The 13,928-nt window shown below is 43.3% G+C and overlaps 1 pseudogene; it reads right to left on the bottom strand.

The window, feature by feature from the left end:
* Positions 1-1,294: 1,294 nt before the first annotated feature.
* On the bottom strand, positions 1,295-8,144 carry LOC124708191 (annotated as a pseudogene).
* Between the last annotated feature and the right edge of the window lie 5,784 nt (positions 8,145-13,928).

Below are 13,928 nucleotides of genomic sequence, written 5' to 3'. Positions count from 1 at the left end.
GTGGATACATACGTGATGCCTGAAGGAGACCTGAATTTATACCTGATCCATCCATTTTTGTTGAGGTCCAAAAGCGAGGAAGAAATAATATACACATGCAGCAGGAGAGTCCAAAACGGGATTCTGGTCAGCACTAACGCAGCAGCTAGCCCGGTCGGCCGGCTGCGTGCGTGCGTGCGCTGTGTGCCACTCGCGGCGGGCGTAATGGCCACTCAGAAACTAGGTGGTTAGCTCAACAGGGAGATGCGATTTTGGCAGCTCGGAAAGTATTTACGGTGGGAGACGGGGGTATGCGGAATACGGTGGGTATGATCGATGACACAGGAGCTAGCCCCGTCGTTCTTGTGTGCTCCGGACGAGTAGCAAGTTAGAAAAGGTCAGGTTTCAGGTAAATGGACAAGTCCAGAGAGGAGCATTTGCTGTACACGGATACCCACATATATAATAAAAATGAACAGCCCGAAAAATAACAAAAGACAACAAAAGTGAGATCACATATGGACATCCATAAGTTGCTCTGCTCTGCTATTTGAAGTGAACTGAAGGAGGAAATACCAGGTGCCTTCTCAAGTTCCTTGAGCGTTGAACCTTGCCTGAAAGCATTGTTGCAGCCCTCCTTCCAGACTTCCCCTGGTGCTAGAATAACAAGCAATGTGCAGGACCAGTCACCATTTTATTCAAGTGGGCAAACGAAAGGTTAAAAGGAAAGCGAGTCAAACTGGCACAGTTGGATTTCTAGTTACAACTCGTGGATACCTGTCTTGTCTCAATCGACAAACCTTCAGAGTATCCAAGGCACTCACAGGTCGGAAATACATTTCTAAAACCGGACTTTTCATCAGAGAGCAACTCAAGGTCAAAACTGGAACTCGATCAGGACGGTAGCGAAAAAGAGAGCGGCACTGAAAGTACCATGGCCCAAATATTCTTACAACGAGACATGTTAACTACCCATTGAAATGAGGTGCAGACATAATGCCGCAAATACATAATCAATTTCAGGATCAGCATGATTCAGGTCTATTGTAGAAATACACGCTGACAACCAATGAAGGAAGAACGATAATTGGATTGCCTGAACTAATGTTAATCTTTCTTCAGGCAACCTTCGAAGCCACAAAACACAGCAATGATCTTCAGGAAGGAAAGACAAATTGATATGAACTTAATAAAAGATAGATATTGAAATGTCAAAACTGTAGATTGCAAAATGTTTGGAAGAACACTAAAATGCGACAGAACCCATTCAATCAAGCAGTAACTGTCTCTCTAGTGGGCTCAAATCAAACCCTGTCTACTCTACCAATTCGCCTACAGGTGAATGAATGTTGACATCCGGAACCGCAGCCTGCCCCAAGGAAGTGAAGCTGTTGGGAAGAACAAAAAGTGCCTGGTCAAGCCCTTCTGAATTGCCTTTGTATGCCTGACCAAGAGAGTATCCCAATGCCCGAGCGACAGGAATGGCCACGGCATTACCCACCTGGATGTACCTAGTATCATCACAAAAATAATGGTGATCCCCCATTCTAATTCATCACTGGAAAACAAATATCAAACACAACTGGATACTTGACAGATAAACTCACTTCTGTTTAATAGGACCCCACATCCGGTAATAATCAGGAAAACCCTGCAATCTTGCATTCTCACGGACCGACAACACTCTATCTTGATCTGGGTGCAAGATAATCTAAGAATAGAACATTCAGTATCATTACTAAGAGAGCAAAGAAAAAGGATCAGCAAAACACTATATGCAAAACATCATAGTATGTCTACACTAACCTGGTTGTGCGGCTCTGCTCTTGTCACAACCGTTGCAACTGTTTCATCCTTCCAAAGACGTCCAAATGGCCTGTAAGAGAATCATCATAGGTAACTACAATTATAGAAGTTGAACAATGTTACAAAAAGAAAAAAAGAAAAACAGATTCGGACACTCACTTCTTTGATTTTCCCCCAACAAAAGACATGGCATAATCAGGGACCTGGGTACACGGAAAACTAGCACATCAGCAATCTTAGGTTGCATAAGAAACTATATCAACCATGTGTCAACATTTCTTTCACTTGATGAATTCTTCAGAGATGGAAGCAAAGATAAAACAGCATCCTATTTCCCACTAATATGAAGGTTCTCCATGTAATTTGACTACTGATAGTGTTGTAAAGATCATTGGGTTTATCTGGAATTCAAGGATAGTAACAAGAAACTCAGAAGCTAATGTGTTTACTGTGAAATATGAGAGCTCTTAACTGAGTGATCACACGAAAACTCTGGTCTTCTGTAATGAGGTGGCAGCATCATGGAACCATCTACAGTGCTTTTTTACTGGTCTATTAAACAAGCTATTTATCAAAAGAGCAGAAAGTAGAGAACAGTACAGGTTAAGAGATGCAGAGCCAACCAACGCTTTATAGGTTTATATGTGAGTTCTGAGACAGAAAATCCTGATTTCGCAGTACTAATCTATTCTGATGACCACCAGGAACCACAAGAGCACATCTACATTGGTAAGCAGCACTAATCTAATCTGATCACCAGCAGGAACCACAAGAAGATATCTACATTAGAGGGTAAGAGATGCATAGCCGACCAACATTTTCTAGGTTTATATGTGAGTTCTGGGACCTAAAATACCTATGTCGCAGCACTAATCTATTCTGATGACCAGCAGGAACCTCAAGCACATATATACATTGGTAAGCTTAACTCAGGAGGATATTTGCACAGTTAAGGTTTCTCTTCATGTTGAGAAAAATCGCAACTCCGGTGGAACTCTGTATGCGCAAAGTCAACAAGACAATCCTTAATCTAACATATTGGATTTAGCAGTTTAGCTGTATAAATGTGTTGAAGCTTCCTTCTCTCGGCCGTTCTTATGGACATAGCAATAAACTCAAAATTTATTGTTCTCCCTTTTCTTCACTCTGATTTAGTGCACGTGACGAGAATAACAGTGAGAAAATTATATACATCAGTCATTACAGAAAAAGAAGATTTGACTGTTGAAGCCAACTGTGTTCTAGATTGTACATTTAGTCCCTGTTTGAAAAGATATAATAAAAACAAAAGTTTATACAAACCAAATAAAATCCCACAGAAACAGGATGGAATTATAGGCATTCACTATTCATAGGAAATACATCCAAACTACAATGCAGTAACTTATTGTCCTATGCTATTGGTATAACACAATACTTGCAAAACGTATAACATAAATTTCAGCATATACAAAAACCATTAAAGAGTTAGGAAGCAGAAATAATACCAGAGGCTTTCCTGAATCGAGGTAGACACGCTCGATTTCAGGATCAAACTCGACTTTATTGCCTTCTCCCACCCTGACCCCCCTGAGACAACGGAAGTTTGCGCCTTTTTCTTGGGGATTTGCTGTACACGTGCAAGATCATCCTTGTTTAGTTGCAAGGGTTGGTGATCAAGCAGTTTACCATCCTCAGAACAAACCTTGTGTTCATAGGAATAATCTAGCATATCCGGAACAATCGAGAAAATCTTCAGCTCACCATAAAAGTCTAAAATTGTAATTACTATCTTTCACAAGGAAAACTTGAAGAGTCAGTAGATGCAAACATAATACCTTTTCGACTAATCTGTATATATTGTTGAAAATCAGACCTAGGATTACCTCCATACTCCATTATCTCATTTGGCTGATGATTACCTATCTGCACAAAAGGAGTAAGAAAAAATGTGTAGGCTATTAGGTATATTAGATAATTGAATAATTACCTCAGGTAAATCTGATATTGCTTCACCAAGTAGCAAAGCTTCCTTAAGCGTCGATTCTTGTGTTTCATCATAAACAATGCTTTGGGAGAAGGAAGTTGGGATTCCGCCACGCCAAACAACCTTGTGGGTAGGCAATGGGTATTTTGGGAGCACCTACATTGCCAAATGAAAATAAATCATTCTACAGAATATAATACCAGCAAACATTCAACATGAAAAAAATCATGATAAACAGGTAGCAGACCATTGTTGGAAGAGCTCCCCAAAGAAAAACTCTCATACAAAATTGCGGCAGCCCATAACAACCTGCCACCATCATGCCAAGCCGTGCTTGATAATCGAGCGAAACCAAGCGGCTTAATGCATAACTTGCCAGGTAACCTTCAGCAAATTTTACTATGTCCACCACGTTTTCCATGAGAACATAATTTGGCTTTAAATATTCGACAATATCCATAAAAGTAATTAGCTGTCGATTTTTCTCGTCCCGTAGAGGATTATTACTGTCTCGGAAGCGGTTAAACCCGCTGATTCCTTGACACGGTGGACCGCCACATATGACATCAACATCGCCCTACATGAAATTATGTAAATAGCAGAAAAAAACGTGTGAATAAGAAAAAAGAGGCAAAAGGAGTAATACTCACCGGTAGTGGCAAAATTTTCAGCCGGTGACCCTCTTGTACAAATTCTTTAATCTTCAGAGCACAGTCACTAGGTATAAAACAAGAGTCGGTGCACTTTTATTAGGAAAATATTGTTAAATTAGCATATAACAAATGAGATACCAACCTTAGGTTCCCCACCGGCTCCCATGAATCTTCATCAGAATCATAGCCTTCCCATTGCACCTGCAAAAACAACCATGTATCAATCATACAGTATTTACAAACTTCGAGTAAACCCAACAACAAATAATACGGCTACCTTAAAGTATATAGTATTTTCCTTCCCAGTGCCACCATAGCATATTCCAATAACCTTGTCCACCACATACTCATCCTCTCCTAGAGGGCCGTCATCTTCCTCTTCATCCTCTAAAGGGTCGACTGAATCAGAATGAACAACATTATGGACATACTTGTCACATAAGACAGCCCATTCCTTGAGAAGTACAAGGTAATCCTCGGCCTTTTCATTTCGAACCTACATTCAAACAAACGACACATAACATATAATTCATATGCAACAAAAGGGAACCAAGATTGTAGTTTACAATTTTATTTACACCTGTGTGTCAGGGTGATTATACTTCAGACTTTTGCAGGCAAACTCATTAAAATCAACCGCCCACCTCTATAAAACAGAAGAAAGATGTAGGATTAGCATCATGATCACAAATACATAATCACAGCCAAACGATGATGTAGAAAAGTACCGTCTCAAGTTTGACCCCGGCTAGAGCTGCACCTAAACAAAGGCCTGTTGACAACCCGCCGCAACCAGAGTAAAGGTCTAGAAGGGTTGCTTTCTTAGCTGATGTCTCACCCAAATCGACAGTATCACCCGAGAACTTAGATGCAGTATCGCTGATTATAGGCCCATTCTCTAATGAGAGAAATAAGGCAATAAGAACCACGGTTAGAAAAATTGTACATATTTACTACCTTTGACATCATAAACACTGTATAGAAATATTTCACGACATTATTTTCAGTTAGGAAATACTGTGCCACTTGGTGCCAAAACATTTATTCATATTAGCATGGTAAAAAGACAAGTTGCAGCATTAAACTTTGGTTACCTGATGGTATGTTGGCAAAAGTTGAAAAAGCCTCGCTATAAGACATGTCATAGTAAAACTGACACTCTACAAGCTTCTCAGCCTTGGATATTGAATTTAACTAAAGCATAAGCACAGGAAAAAGAGTGAGAAACAACATATGTAAAGGTTTATTAATGGACAGTTGTAGGCAAAAGTACTTACGTTTGGATCAACGTAGACTATTTTAATCTTTGATAATATACAATCAAGACTAATATCATCCTTGTCCTCAGAAAGGAATACACGTATTGGGTCATGCTTGTGATCAGTACCTTTTTCTAGTATCATTGTTGAAATAACCTGCAAATACAACAATCAGCACAGTGCAATTGGGAGTTGGGACATACAAAAAAAATACAACTGACGGTACACACCGTTTCCTCTGGGCGGTAGAACCAGCGACAGGTGAAATACCGACGGCTGTCTGTGCCCTCGAAAAACTCGGCTATCCTGCCGAGAAAATCAGTCTTTCCCTCTGCAGCCTATACACGGCAAAGGGGGTTAGAAATGTAAGATGTCGAGACAACAAACACAGATCGAATATATCAGAAGAGCAACCATCTAGATGTCACGCCAATGCCTAAATTGCACTTTGATTCAGCATTTTTGCTCACACTAGGTGAAAGAAAATGAAGCCGTGAGCATTCAGTTCGATTAGATTGTACTGCTATAAAATTTAGTCCAAACTTTTACCACACATGAAGTTATGCAGAATTGATTACTACTAAAGGAAATCAGTTCCAAGTTAATAAACATGCAGATCATTCATGGGAATGGTGTTTTTGGAACATGGGAGCATATGCCCCCTCTATTTTCAAATGCATCTTACACACATTTTGAAATCTCAAAAAATTTGAAAAAAAAATCACATCTACATTTTCATGTGGTACATGCTCAGAGTCGTTTGATGAAAAAACGACTTGTCACGTGACGTGTGAAAAAAAAGACAAAAATCATTGCTAAAAATAATGCGTTTCACAAGATAAATTTTCTCTTGTTTACATAGACCACATAAATTATTGGGTTTTCCTGAAACATGACGAACACACATATATTATAGAGATGTACATGTAAACAATTTTTAAAAAAAATTCGACACTTAGAAATATGATTTTTTTGGGTAGAGGGAGCATATACACCCAGGAGCTGACTTGAATTTATGATCATTTATTCACTTCACAATCACATCACAACAAGATATGAAAGGTTGCCCATATTGACAACTCATTATCGTTACAAAGCTTGTGGACAGAAATCGCAAATCCAAATTTGATCTAGGGTGCATATGTTCCTGCTATAAAAAATAGATTTTATAATATCAAAAAATTCTGAATAAATTTTTTGATCGTACATTACGACATTCCATACGTGCACGCCAAGTTTCGCAAAAAATCGACATTTGTTATAGTACAAAAAAGATAAGAAAATGTTTCTGTGAAGAGCTTTTTTTAGCACTAAAATTTATCTTTTTTACACATGACGTAAAAAATCGATTTTTTTGTGAAACAACTTTGCGAGCACATAGAACATAAAGATGTACATGCGACATTTTGTGTCAGATTTTTTCAACACTTCAAACAATGTTTAAAAGCCATTTTAAAAATCAGGAGCATATGCACTTGGGACGAGAAACGCCGCTCTCGAAGGAAACTAATAAATCAGCTGTGCAGTGTACGCGCATACATCCGAAAGATAAACTATCCTTGGGCGCGCATTTCCTAAACAGATTCACAGCGAGGCATATATGCATAACAATCGATTGATACAAACGTTAATCAACAATCAATCATGGGTTTTGAAAAGTTAAAACGACGGACCTTTACATAGACATCGTCATTGAGGGAGTAGATGGTATCCTCAACCTTCGCGCAGCGGTAGTGTGCCCGGGCCTTCACTTTCGCCCTGCAAGGCAATGCAATGCGCGAGACACGATTCAACTCAGATCAGAATATCGAACATGCATTTTGTTGTCACCTCAAATCCAACAAAAATCAAGTCAGCGGATTAGACGACCAATTTCAGAATTCAGCTAGTAATATTAGAAGATAATCCATTAGCAAGAATGAGTAGGAGTACATCATAGAAAGAGATGGGGAATGGAGCAATCTAATGCATGCGTGCGCGTTACCTGCTGTGCTGGTAGCGCGTTGGCCACGCCTTGAAGGCCTCGTCCTGGGGGATGGGCTCGCCGACGAACCCATGGTCGTGGTTCCCGCTGCCTTGCACCCGTCTCGGCTTCGCCACCCGCCTCCTGATCACCGGCCGCCTCCGCGTCCTGGTCGGCGGCCCCACCGCCGCCTGCTCCTCCTCCTGCTCCTCCAGCTCATTCTCCTCCGCCAGGGCGAGCTCCTCCTCGTCGGGCTCGTCGGCGCAAATGTCGTCGCCGTCCGGGTCACCCTCCTTCGCGCATGTCCGCAACTTCTTCCTGGTCGCCTTGGCCTTGGTCGTCTTCTTCTTCGCGGACCCCGCCGTGGCATTGGCGGACGATGCCATCTTGAGCGGGCGCTTGCCGCTGCTCTGGTGCTCGGGCTCCGGCTCCGGCTGGGGCAAGGCCTTGGCGGAGGGAATCCTCTTGCGAGAGGAGGCGCGCGTGGGCTCGGAGGTCAAGGAGCTCGGCGGCGCCATGGCTGCGTACGGCAGATTCGAGTGAGGAGGTTGAATGGGACGGAGGAAATCGTGGGAGGTTTATGTAGTGGGATCGATCGCGTGGGGAAGGAAAGTGGCCCGAAATTTTCGAGCGCGTGGAGTCGTGTTCGTTCGTGCATGAAGAGCGCGCGGGCCGTTATCTCACCTCGTTCGAATTTTTATCTCTCTGACTTGTGGGGCAACCAATGCAGCTCTGACCTGGCTAATGGCACGATTTGGTTTGTACTAATTGCTTCGTGCTGATTGATCCGCAATTACCTACTGATTGATGCGGCCTATTCTCGGCCCGTTGGTTGATTGAGAGAAGTTTGGAAAGTCCACGTTATTATTGGTACCCGATTGTTATCTTTATGTTTTAAAGTAGCTACAATCAAGGGATATGTTTTTTTAACCGAAGCACGCAAATCGGTCCTTGATTAGCTAAACACGAATTATTGAATTAATGCTATTTCTGACCACTTGAACCCACTTGTCAGGGCCAGTTTGCTTATGTGGACCGATACCCACTTGTCAGCCAAACTTTCAAAAACAAATCTCCCCCTTTCCCTATCTCCCTCCCATCAAGTTTTTTTTTGCGAGAAATCCACCGATCTATTAATAATCATCAACAGTAGTACAAATAACCCAAAAAATAAAGAAAATTATAAATTGGTACTCGGACCACCTAGCGACGACTACAAACACTAGCACGAGCCGAAGGCGCGCCGCTGTCCTCGCCCCTCCATCGCTGGAGTCAGACAAAGCTTGTCGTAGTAGAGCTTGTTGTAGTAGATATACTGGAAGTCGTCGTGCTAAGGTCCCAAAGGACCATTGCACCAGAAGCAGACAACCATTGCCAATGATGACCTAGTGGCTAGTGGTCACTCCCACCTTTCCGACGAACTTGCTTATGCCTCTCCGCCTTGTTGCTCTGCGGCAACTCATGCTTGGGCATGAGTGGACACCGGGTGGCATGAGGAGCACACGAAGGTCGGCCTTAGCCTCCCCTAATCGTGTACGCGAGGCCGATGTATCGGTGGTCGTCAAAGAAGAAGAGCCTACATAAACAATATGCCAATCAGGATGTTGCACAACGTGCGGCTGTGTGATCGGCCAAGATGTTGGGACCTCGACGTGAGACGAAGTCATGTGGGAGGCAGCGAGAGGGTGGCCAGGGTGTTGCGAGCTAGCGGCTGAAGGAAGTGGCACCTGGAGGGATTGGAGGAATTAGGGTTTGGGGAGGAAGAATCTAATGTCGAACCCACATCCGTGTCCGAATTGCTGAAAATAGCATCAATTCACGTTCAATTGCCTTTAGTATTTTTTTAACAAAAACTTGAAAAAACACGGTGGACTTTTGTCCCGTAAATGATAAGCTATTTGGCAACTTTGCCTAAAAATATGGTAGCGTTAGAGAAACTTTAGAAGATCCCGTATATCCGCCATGTCCGAAAAGTAACCACCAATTTTGGGTATTAGCAAGAAAAAATTTACCCGACCAGATGCTAGAAAAATGGTCGGCTGATGACCCACAAGTATAGGGGATCGCAACAGTTTTCGCGGGAAGTAAAACCCAAATTTATTGATTCGACACAAGGGGAGGTAAAGAATACTTATAAGCCTTAACAACTGAGTTGTCAATTCAGCTGCACCTGGAAAAACACTAGCAACAGGGGTGATGTGAAAGTAGCAGTGATATGAGAGCAGTAGTAACAGTAACACGGCAGCAGTAATAGTAATATGAGAGCAATGGCACCAGAAAATAGTTGATACTACTTCCAATGACATGTAGAACGAATATATGATGATGAAAGATGGACCGGGGTTCCCAGCTATCTACACTAGTGGTAACTCTCCAATAACAAGTGTTGGGTGAACAAATTACAGTCGGGCAATTGATAGGATTGAAATAGCATTAAGACAGAATATCAAGATCATTAATCATGTAGGCATGTTTTCCAATTATAGTCGTACGTGCTCGCAATGAGAAACTTGCACAACATCTTTTGTCCTACCAGCCGGTGGCAGCCGGGCCTCAAGGGAATCTACTGGATATTAAGGTACTCCTTTTAATAGAGCACCGGAGCAAAGCATTAACACTCCGTGAAAACATGTGATCCTCACATCACTACCATCCCGTCCGGTTGTCCCGATTTCTGTCACTTCGGGGCCATTGGTTCCGGACAGCGACATGTGCATACAACTTGTAGATACAATCTAAGCAATAAGTATAGAGCTCAAATCTAAGATCATGACACTCGGGCCCTAGTGACAAGCATTAAGCATAACAAGATTGCAGCAACAATAACTTCATAAACTTTGTAGATAGACAATCATAACGTAACAATCCATCGGATCCCGACAAACACAACACCGATTACATCAGATGAATCTCAATCATGTAAGGCAGCTCATGAGATCATTGTATTGAAGTACATGGGAGAGATGATACCAACTAGCTACAGCTAGAACCCGTAGTCCATGGGGGAACTACTCACGGAGCATGATGGAGGCGATGGCGTTGATGGAGATGGCTTCCGGGGGCACTTCCCCGTCCCGGCAGGGTGCCGGGACAGAGACTTCTGTCCCCCGAATTGGAGTTTCGCGATGGTGGCGGTGCCCCTGGAGTCTTTCTGGAGTTTCGTCAAGTGGTACGGTGTTTTTAGGTCGAAAGGGATTTTATAGGCGAAGAGGCGGCGCAGGGGGGCACCTGGGGGCTCCCCACCACAGGCCGGCGCGGGCCCAGGCCAGGCCGCGCCGCCCTATGGTGTGGTGGCCCTCTGGCCCCTCTCCGACTCTTCTTCGGTGTTCTGGAGCCTTCCGGGAAAAATAGGAGGTTTGGTCTTCGTTTCGTCGAATTCCGAGAATATTGCCCGAACAGCCTTTCCGGAACCAAAAACAGCGAGAAAACGGAACCGGCACCGTGGCATCTTGTTAATAGGTTAGTTCCGGAAAACGCATAAAATCATCATAAAGTGCAAGCAAAACATATAAGTATTGTCATAAAACAAGCATGGAACATCAGAAATTATGGATACGTCGGAGACGTATCATCGGCCCGAAAATTTTCATCCGGGGTTTTAGGTATTCGACTTGGAAATCTGGATATAGTTGGGCTGGAGCTCTCATTTCGTCCCACACACACGGTTTACGTGAGATAGTAGGCACGAGTGAAGTTTCATCCCCCTTTGCTCCCGTGTCGGTGTCGCCGCCAATCTCCCCGCCCCCACCAAATCCATCCTCTTCGTGCTGCATAGTCGTCATCATGGAAGAATTTGGGCACCCTCCCATCAGAATCGTGCCACCGTATTCTGAATTGGTCATTCCCCGTCCGTTCGCCGTCTTGCCACCGATGTTTGTAGGGCTGATGCTGGCGGGACCGCTGAAGCGGAAGAGGCAGCGCAACTACATCATCCAAGAAGGCGGTGTCCTTGCGGCCGTGAGCTCTGCGGTAGCTCCGGCAATGACGTTGGAATTTGCTAAAAGTGCGAAATAGGCGGGTTTCGGGGGCCAAACGAAATCCGTGCCAGCTGCCCACCGAAATAGAAGAAGGTGCAGCCGCGCGGATGAGAGCTTCCTCAACCTACTACGTCACCGCCGGCTCCAGGTGCCTCCAACATTTTCATCGATTCACCCAACCGGTAGAATTTCACCCCCTTTCGACCCTAGGGCGCGCGACGGGTCCCTAGGGTTACAAACCTTTCGTCTAGCTGCTCTTAACGAAGTGTCAATACTGGTGGTAGTCGTCATACACCCTCTTCCTCTTTGCTCATTGATTTGTTTGAATGATGGTGGAAGGAGGGTGATACACTTGATTTCCCTCTAATTCTTTGATCCTTCAGAGTTTGGTCTCATTCTTTTGAACTTGTTCACGCTTTGTAATCGGTGCCACATATCCCGAAAAGTTAAGGGGTTTATTAATTAAAAGAGCCTTATGTATAAAACTAATACGGTAGGTTTCTTTTAGTTAATGTTGGCTGCTATAGATGTAAGCCGGGGAGAATTCCTGGGCAAAATATGTTCTAGCCACAAATCAGGCAGTACATATAAGTCACCGCTTGCACCGGAGCACACCCCCAATATGGGATGTTCATAGGTGCATCAAGATCCATGCTAGCCATTTTCTTCTCACAAACAAACATTTTATATAGAATGTAGGAAAAATAGTTCCGATTGTTATGACACTAAAATCATATACTGTCAAAGATGTCTTTTTCAAATTTCTCAAAAAATCAAAACTTTTTTTACCAGCAGATTTCAAATCCATACTTCGTGTAGTTTCCGTGATACAAAAAAAAAAGGTAAACTAAAAAATGTATGGCGAGCACTTGCTGATGCTCAACCACACCTTTCCCCGTTGCAAAACAAAAAGCAGAACCCCATTATCCAGCCTTTAGTTTCTTGTTTAGGTAGAGGGATAGATGTAAGCTAGTGCCATGTATGGATACCACCACGATGATTAAAAGCCCCGCTTAAGCGATTCTTCGGTGGATAGATACGTGATGCCTGAAGGAGACCTGAATTTGTACCTGATCCATCCATTTTTGTTGAGGTCCAAAAGCGAGGAAGAAATAATATACACATGCAGCAGGAGAGTCCAAAACGGGATTCTGGTCAGCACTAACGCAGCAGCTAGCCCGGTCGGCCGGCTGCGTGCGTGCGTGCGGTGTGTGCCACTCGCGGCGGGCGTAATGGCCACTCAGAAACTAGGTGGTTAGCTCAACAGGGAGATGCGATTTTGGCAGCTCGGAAAGTATTTACGGTGGGAGACGGGGGTATGCGGAATACGGTGGGTATGATCGATGACACAGGAGCTAGCTAGGCTGCAGCTTCACAAGCGACTTGCCCCGTCGTTCTTGTGTGCTCCGGACGAGTAGCTCCATGGTGTGTTGTCGCCTGCAAGTTAGAAAAGGTCAGGTTTCAGGTAAATGGACAAGTCCAGAGAGGAGCATTTGCTGTACACGGATACCCACATATATAATAGAAATGAACAGCCCGAAAAATAACAAAAGACAACAAAAGTGAGATCACATATGGACATCCATAAGTTGCTTTGCTCTGCTATTTGAAGTGAACTGAAGGAGGAAATACCAGGTGCCTTCTCAAGTTCCTTGAGCGTTGAACCTTGCCTGAAAGCATTGTTGCAGCCCTCCTTCCAGACTTCCCCTGGTGCTAGAATAACAAGCAATGTGCAGGACCAGTCACCATTTTATTCAAGTGGGCAAATGAAAGGTTAAAAGGAAAGCGAGTCAAACTGGCACAGTTGGATTTCTAGTTACAACTCGTGGATACCTGTCTTGTCTCAATCGACAAACCTTCAGAGTATCCAAGGCACTCACAGGTCGGAAATACATTTCTAAAACTGGACTTTTCATCAGAGAGCAACTCAAGGTCAAAACTGGAATTCGATCAGGATGGTAGCGAAAAAGAGAGCGGCACTGAAAGTACCATGGCCCAAATATTCTTACAACGAGACATGTTAACTACCCATTGAAATGAGGTGCAGACATAATGCCGCAAATACATAATCAATTTCAGGATCAGCACGATTCAGGTCTATTGTAGAAATACACGCTGACAACCAATGAAGGAAGAACGATAATTGGATTGCCTGAACTAATGTTAATCTTTCTTCAGGCAAACTTCGAAGCCACAAAACACAGCAATGATCTTCAGGCAGGAAAGACAAATTGATATGAACTTTATAAAAGATAGATATTGAAATGTCAAAACTGTAGATTGCAAAATGTTTGGAAGAACACTAAAATGCGACAGAACCCATTA

The sequence above is a fragment of the Lolium rigidum genome, chromosome 1 (genome assembly GCF_022539505.1).
Source record: "Lolium rigidum isolate FL_2022 chromosome 1, APGP_CSIRO_Lrig_0.1, whole genome shotgun sequence".
Taxonomy (NCBI): Eukaryota; Viridiplantae; Streptophyta; class Magnoliopsida; order Poales; family Poaceae; genus Lolium; species Lolium rigidum.
The sequence above is the reverse complement of the archived record's forward strand: the minus strand, read 5'-3'. Positions and strand labels throughout refer to the sequence as shown.